At 38.7% G+C, this 6,878-nt stretch overlaps 1 pseudogene; it reads left to right on the top strand.

Moving 5' to 3' along the window:
* LOC118803379 lies at window positions 1–3,375 on the top strand (annotated as a pseudogene).
* Window positions 3,376–6,878: the final 3,503 nt, after the last annotated feature.

The following is a 6,878-nucleotide window of genomic DNA, read 5'->3' as shown; positions in this document are numbered from 1 at the left end:
AAAACTTCTGACAAAAAACACAGAGACACTTCAGATGAAGGACAAGATGCTGGAAGAGAAGGACAGACATCTCAGTGAGGTGAAAGATGAGCTGAAACAGACAAAGAAATTAGAGGAAAATCACAGAAAACACATGGAGGAAATGAAGAAAAGACTTGTGGAGAAAGATGAAGAAATAAAAGAGACAAAACAAGAACTGAAAGATAAAAACACGATTACAAAAGAACATTTAGAGACTGTTGATAAGAGAGATTCATTATTAAAGGAAACTAATGAAAGATTAGAAAGTGTTAATAAACAGCTGAAAGATAAAGACTCACAACTGGAGAATCAGATCAAACTGCTGAGAGAGAAAGAGACTCTACTGGAGATCACAGTGAAAGAGGAGGAAAGCAGTAAAAAGCAGCTGGAGACTCTGAGAAAGGAACTGCAGGACAAGAGCAGCAAACTACAGGAGATGATGATCCTACTGGAACAACAGAAAACTGAAGTGAGTGAAAAAGACAAACAGCTTGAAGAGAAGGAGAGACTTCTAAGTGAGAGAAACACACAGCTAATGGAAAGAGACAAGCAGGTTGAGGAGAAAGACAGACTTCTAGAGGAGAGAAACAAGCAGCTGCAGGAGAAAACAGATCCAGACTCAGCAGCTCCAGCCAGGAGGAGAAACAGCAAAGAGATTGAGCCTCCAGACTGTAAGTAACTACTAAGGTTGAATGAAGATGCTTAAAATGAAATTCTTTAAAATATAAATGTGTACATTGTAAATTTTGATCACACACTGTAGGTGTCTAACAAATTAAAATACAGATGTATATTCCAAGAAAAATATGATTTAATATGAATTAAAACAAATGTAACAATTGTCAATTATGTGATAATGTTTAGTTGTTTAAGAGTTTAGTATTTGGAGTGAACAGCAAAACATTAAACAGCAAAACAAACTGTTATTAATAAATTTCCTTTATAAAATACTAAAATTATATATCCTATTCAGCTCCACCCATTTAAAGGAAGCAGCTCTTCAGATTTGTGTCTTTTAGCTTCTGGTTTATGCTGACCACTATCAGAAAACTGTGAGTGTTTCTCTACCTGAACAAGAAGAACAGACTTGTGTTCTTGGGAAGAACGTTTCCTTCAAAGAACAACCTTTCTAGAATATGAGAACAGAGAACAAGTGTATACCAGTTTGAGATGCTGTGTTCTCACTGTTTATACAGTGCTGTTCTCTGAGCTCAGCTGTTTCACCAGCACTAACAGTAATTAGTGTACAAGCTCAGAATGTAATACAAGAAATCTATAAATGTCTTTGTAGAACAGAAATGATTAAATCCAGTCTGATGTGACGGCTGATATACAAAAATGTTTTTATTGCTAGAATGAAGTTCATTTTACTCATAGAACCTTTTCATCAGCCACTGGTGTCAAGGATCAAAAGCCTGTTTTTGAGTACATTCATAAAACTGCAAAATATGGAACAAAAATGAGGAAATGTACAGTCAGCACTGCAGAACTCTTTAGCTAAAGGAGGAGCAGCTGAGCTGCTGTGCTGATCCAGAGGAGATCCAGGCTGAGGAGAAAGAGATGCTACTCACTATAATAACATTTATATTCAGCTGTGACTTACTGTGGTTCCCTTTGCTGTGCTAGAAACAAGCTAATGTATCCTCAAAATAGCTATTTAATTCCTTATAATAAACATAGCTGGTTAATTCATTCCTTCTTCAATGATCTAAAAACTATAGCTTAGTACATTTTTGAAATATAATTAAATGTCTCTTCAGTTATCAACAGTCAGTGCCACTAAACCAGAAGGTAAAAGACAAAATTAAGAAGATGGAAGATGGAGGCCTCCATGTTTCTTCTGTGCATAAGGTGAAAGTGTAGTCAATAACATAATCTCCTCTTGGCTGGTTGTTCTGTTTCATAGTTAATGAAGAGACTCCAGAATCTGCAGCACCACTCAGGAGAAGAAACAGTCTGCAGGGACTTCCTCCACTCAGTAAATGATTACATTGATGTCCTATACTGTCTTAAATATCTCTTTATTTAGATTTTGTGTACAATAATTACATCACACAGTAAGAGATTAAATACCTCATTCTTGTTGACTGACAGTGGGTGGAGAATCCTCTAGTTCAGCCTCTCCAGAGTCAGTTCCTGTAGCAGAGCTCAGGCTGGTGCTGCTGGGGAGGACTGGATGTGGGAAGAGAGCAGCAGGAAACACCATCCTGGGCAGAGAGGAGAGGAGCCAGGCTGGAGCGTCTACAGTGAGGCAGCAGAGTGAGAGCAGACAGGGGGAGGTGGCTGGGAGGGAGGTGACTGTGGTGGACACTCCTGACTGGTTCTGTCCTGGACTCTCTCTGGAGGAGCTGAGACAGGACGTGGGACTCTGTGTCCGTCTGTCTGCCCCAGGACCCCACGCCTTCCTCCTAGTCATACCAGTGAAGCAGTCTACAGGAGAGGAGAGAGGCATGCTGGAGAAAATGGAGGAGATTTTTGGAGAGAGATGTTGGAGGAACACCATGATCCTTTTCACTGTGACTGATGAAGTCCAAGAGAAGAACATTGAAGAGTTTATCCAGTCAGGAAACCAGGAGGTCCAGAGACTTGTAGGGAAATGTGGGAACAGGTTTCACTGTCTCAGCATTAAGGAGAGTGGAGATGGTTCTCAAACCTCAGAGCTGCTGGAGAAGATAGAGAAGATGGTGGAAGGAAACAGAGAGAAATTCTACAGCAGTGAGATCTACCTGGAGACAGAATCTCAGATCAGAGCAATGGAGACAAAAATTATAAAGGAAAGAGAAGAAAGGAAGGAAAGGGAAGAGAGAGAAATACAAGAAAAACTAGAAGAGGAGGTGCAGAACTCTCTCAGAAAGATAGAGGGAGCAGTACAAGAGCATGAAGGAGAGATAAAACAACTGAATGATCGAACAACTGAGCTAGAGAGGAGGATGAAAGAAGAGAGAGATGAAGAGAAAAAGAGAGAACTGGAACGAGAGCTGGAAAGAGAGTTAGAGAGAAGAACAGAAATGGAGGAAAAGGTGAAGAGATTAAAAGAAGAGAAAAGAGAGATGGAGGAGAGACACAGACAGGAGATGGAGGAGATCAGGGAGACGTATGAAGGAGAAGCCAGAATGGAGGCAGAGAGGAACCTCATGAAGATCATCCTGCCTGAACTCCAGAGAAACATTTTGGCCTCAAAGTCAAAGATGCAGGAAGAGGACAGAGGAGAAGGACGGAGAGCTGGAGACACTGAAAGACAGATTTTCAGAGCTCACAGAGACTCACAGTCTGCTGAAAGAAGCCTACCAGACAACAGTGATGATCATAACAGATCCAGAGCGAGAGCAACATTCTTGAATGTACTGTGTCAGAATTATTCAGAGAGCACCTTCATTTTTTCAGTTCTTCTCAAAGCAGCCATTAAGTACGTTATTGATTTTTCAGTGTCATAAAAACAAACAAAACATAGTGTGGCGCAGAAATATTAGGCAGCGAAGCACATTATTTAAAACTATATATCTTAGCAATAAGTATTTGTGTGCTTGTGAAAACATCATATATCCTTAGAATAAACAAACATAAATACAGTAAAAAGTAAAAAGACATTCTTGTGTTCAGGAAAGCAGCTGTTTGTGATCTAGGTTGAAAAACAATGTTGGGTTCGAGATTTCTCCTCAACTCCCCCAACAATCACACAGATCTGTTAAATTACAGCACCACCACACTTGACTTCACATAATAGATATTGCTGATAACTGATAACTACATATAATACCTGGCTGCCATGAGAAGAGGTTTGGAAATGGTTAAACAAAAAATTAACATTGATCTACGATTCTGAGGAACGATTGTTGATATTTGACCTGAACAGTGAAACAAATACACCCCTATCTACAGTGCCTCTTCTGTCACTAAATTGCTGCTGTGAAGCTAAAAGGTTACCAGCACAAACATTAGCAAACAGGACCAAACAATACTGACCTGTAGGTTCAGTGAAACAGCAAAAGTAAGGTAAAAACCCACCTGTCCAGCAGGAGCAACATCCCCATCCCATTTCCTGCCTTTCAACTCTTGATGAAGCTGAAGTCAGATTCTTCTTCGCCAACTTCTTGTTCAAATTTTCCAGTTCCACCTTAAATGATGCAGCAGTTGGGCTGTATTCAGGTGCCTCAGTTTCTTGTTTGAAGTTTCCTGTTCCACCTTAAATGGTGCAGCAGTTACATTTAGGTGCATCAGACTCCAGAGTGGAACTGCTGCGTGATTTAAGGTGGAACAAGAAAATGAAAATATGACACCAACTGAAGAGGGTCTCTGGCTTTATGCACAGTACTGAACATGTACACCCATATTCATTCAGGTCTTCTCACTGCTGAAACAGGTGATTAACAGAATTCAAATGCTCCTAAATATATGATTAAAAACTGAAATTAGCTCCAATTGAGGAGCTCAACAGTGTCATGTTAAACGTTTTCAAAGGTGGATCAGTTGGAGACCTGAGGACCCTGAAATACACTCTGCACTGACAGAGAACAGACTGTCAGGATGATGGAGAGAAATGACTGTAGTTCTTTAGAAGGTCCCTAAACCCAAAGTGAGGAGCTGCTGAGTCTCACAGAGAGACGCAGGAGAAGATCCATAACTCTATTAGACTCATATTAGCAACACTACATTTACTCTGAAAGGCACTACAGCTCAATACAGGTAAATGTGTAATCTGTGTGACAGAAACAGTGCATTACTCACTCATTCTTAAATATCAGCAGTGATTTAAAGAAAAAAAAAAATTGCTAAAATGTTCTGATATTATTTCATCATTAGAACATGTAGGTAACATTAGCTGATATTGTGGGAACGTTCCTTGCTAACTGGGTCATATGGACCTCAACAGTTCTGGCTCGGTCCAGCAGGATGTTGTGCTGTAGCTCCTTTCAAAAACATCTCAGGTCCTCATATTCAGCTTTAATCTCATTAGTGACTCATCAGCTGCTGGAAGTGGAAACAATAAAGACTTCAGGAAACTGCAGTAAATGGACGCACAGCTATTACTGTTCTTAATGTTAGGATCATTGTTTTTACACTGGTCAGGTACTTTACTCTGTAGTAAGGATACAGTTTATAAAGAGTCTGTCATCCAGTATTCAGCATTAAGAGTTTAATGATGCTGCTCTATACACTGGAACATTTATATTTTTAATGAATTTAATTTTTGTTAATTTTGTATATTTTGTGTTATTGTTTTTTACACAAAAGAAACGAATACAAATAAAATCACTGGAAATTATTTAAATGACTTGTTTGTGCTCATTCTCCTGCACATATATGCACCTTCATACCATACTGTACAAACCATTTTGATTTGCAATTATACATTTTACAGACTGAACATGAATTTCAGTGAAGAATGAATCACTTTTGAGTAGACCTGACATGCTGAGGGGCTTTGTAAGAGGAGGGGAATCTCAGGAGGATAATTCTGTAACACACCAGAACTCAGAGGAGCGGCTGTGGTGGGCCGCCTTACTCTAAACCACAAACTCCATGAGCTCAGACTAGACCTGTATTGAGGCTGGTGGAGGTTTAATAGTAAAGAAAATAAATCAGCTGTGCTGTGGATTTCCTATAAGGCTGTTTATCCAAACCACTGTAAACTAACTGTGAGTGAACTGATGTGAACAGCAGCACACTGTTTTGTTAAACACCTGTTTGAATGTTTAGAGTGTTGTAATTGATTTTAAAATGCAGTGAATGAAGTTCATTTTTTAATATTTTACATTTCTATGGAAAAAAAAAGTTTACTACACAGTTTACAGATAATTCAGTGTATTCTGTTTCGTCTCTCATTCACCTCTTTTTTTGTGATAAGGAGAAACTATGGAGAGCTATTATGTCCACACTGTGCAGTGCAGCATTCACTGACCTTTATCTGCACTGTTAGAATTCTGCTGCCACCTTGTGGACAGAGAAAGGAACAGCAGCAGTGCAGGTTCAATAAGGCAATAAGCCACGAGAGGCCTTGGGTCACTGCGATTTTTTTCACGGTCTCAAGTGGCTTATTGCTTTTATAAACTGGCCGCCAACATGAAAAATGACAAAATACACAATTTATCAGAAAAAAGTTGAGTTAACAATAATAATTTATTATTTATTATATATTATTATTTAAAGGTATGTTATTCAGCTTAGAAGTCGCCTCGTTCAGATGGACTGAGTTGAGAAAGAGCTGCCAGATATTTACAGATATTCCCACATTGAACTCTGTAATTGAAGTCTAAATGAATTATTTCCTTTAGTTCTACGAAGTTCAGCACTAAATGTTTTCTATGCAGTTAAAGCAGAAGAGAAAGAAGTGCTAACCTGCCCTGCCTGCATTTATAAATCACATCATTTTCAACACGGATTTCTGTATAATGATCATTTGTTGACTTTCCATAACAGTTAATAGTCCTTTCTCTTTCTGTTTAATCAGCATCACTTTATTATTACTGAGATATTTTGAAGGAGAAAGAAAGAAAAAACTGTCACTGTAATGAAAAATAAAACTGAACTTCTTTACTGAATATGTAGCAGAAACCACATGACATTGTTATTATATTGTTAATAATATTGTTTGTTTTTGTTTTAATATTGTCATATAAATCATTAGATACCATGTCAGTTTGGAAACTGTAGACATATTTTATTTATCTACTTTTTCTTTGGTCACTCTCACAGTTCTCTGATCAAATCTGCCCCCCTGTCTGTTTCTGATAAAGAATATTTTGGGGGGATTTCGAAAAGTTGTTTAGCTGGAAATCCTCGAACCAATCTGGCAACCCAGACTGGACCAAGCGCAGCGACTGAATGAAGGTAAAAGTTGTCGCTGCTTCTTCCGCTCT

Source organism: Colossoma macropomum, unplaced genomic scaffold (genome assembly GCF_904425465.1).
Source record: "Colossoma macropomum unplaced genomic scaffold, Colossoma_macropomum, whole genome shotgun sequence".
NCBI lineage: Eukaryota > Metazoa > Chordata > Actinopteri > Characiformes > Serrasalmidae > Colossoma > Colossoma macropomum.
This window is presented reverse-complemented; position numbering and strand designations above follow the sequence as displayed.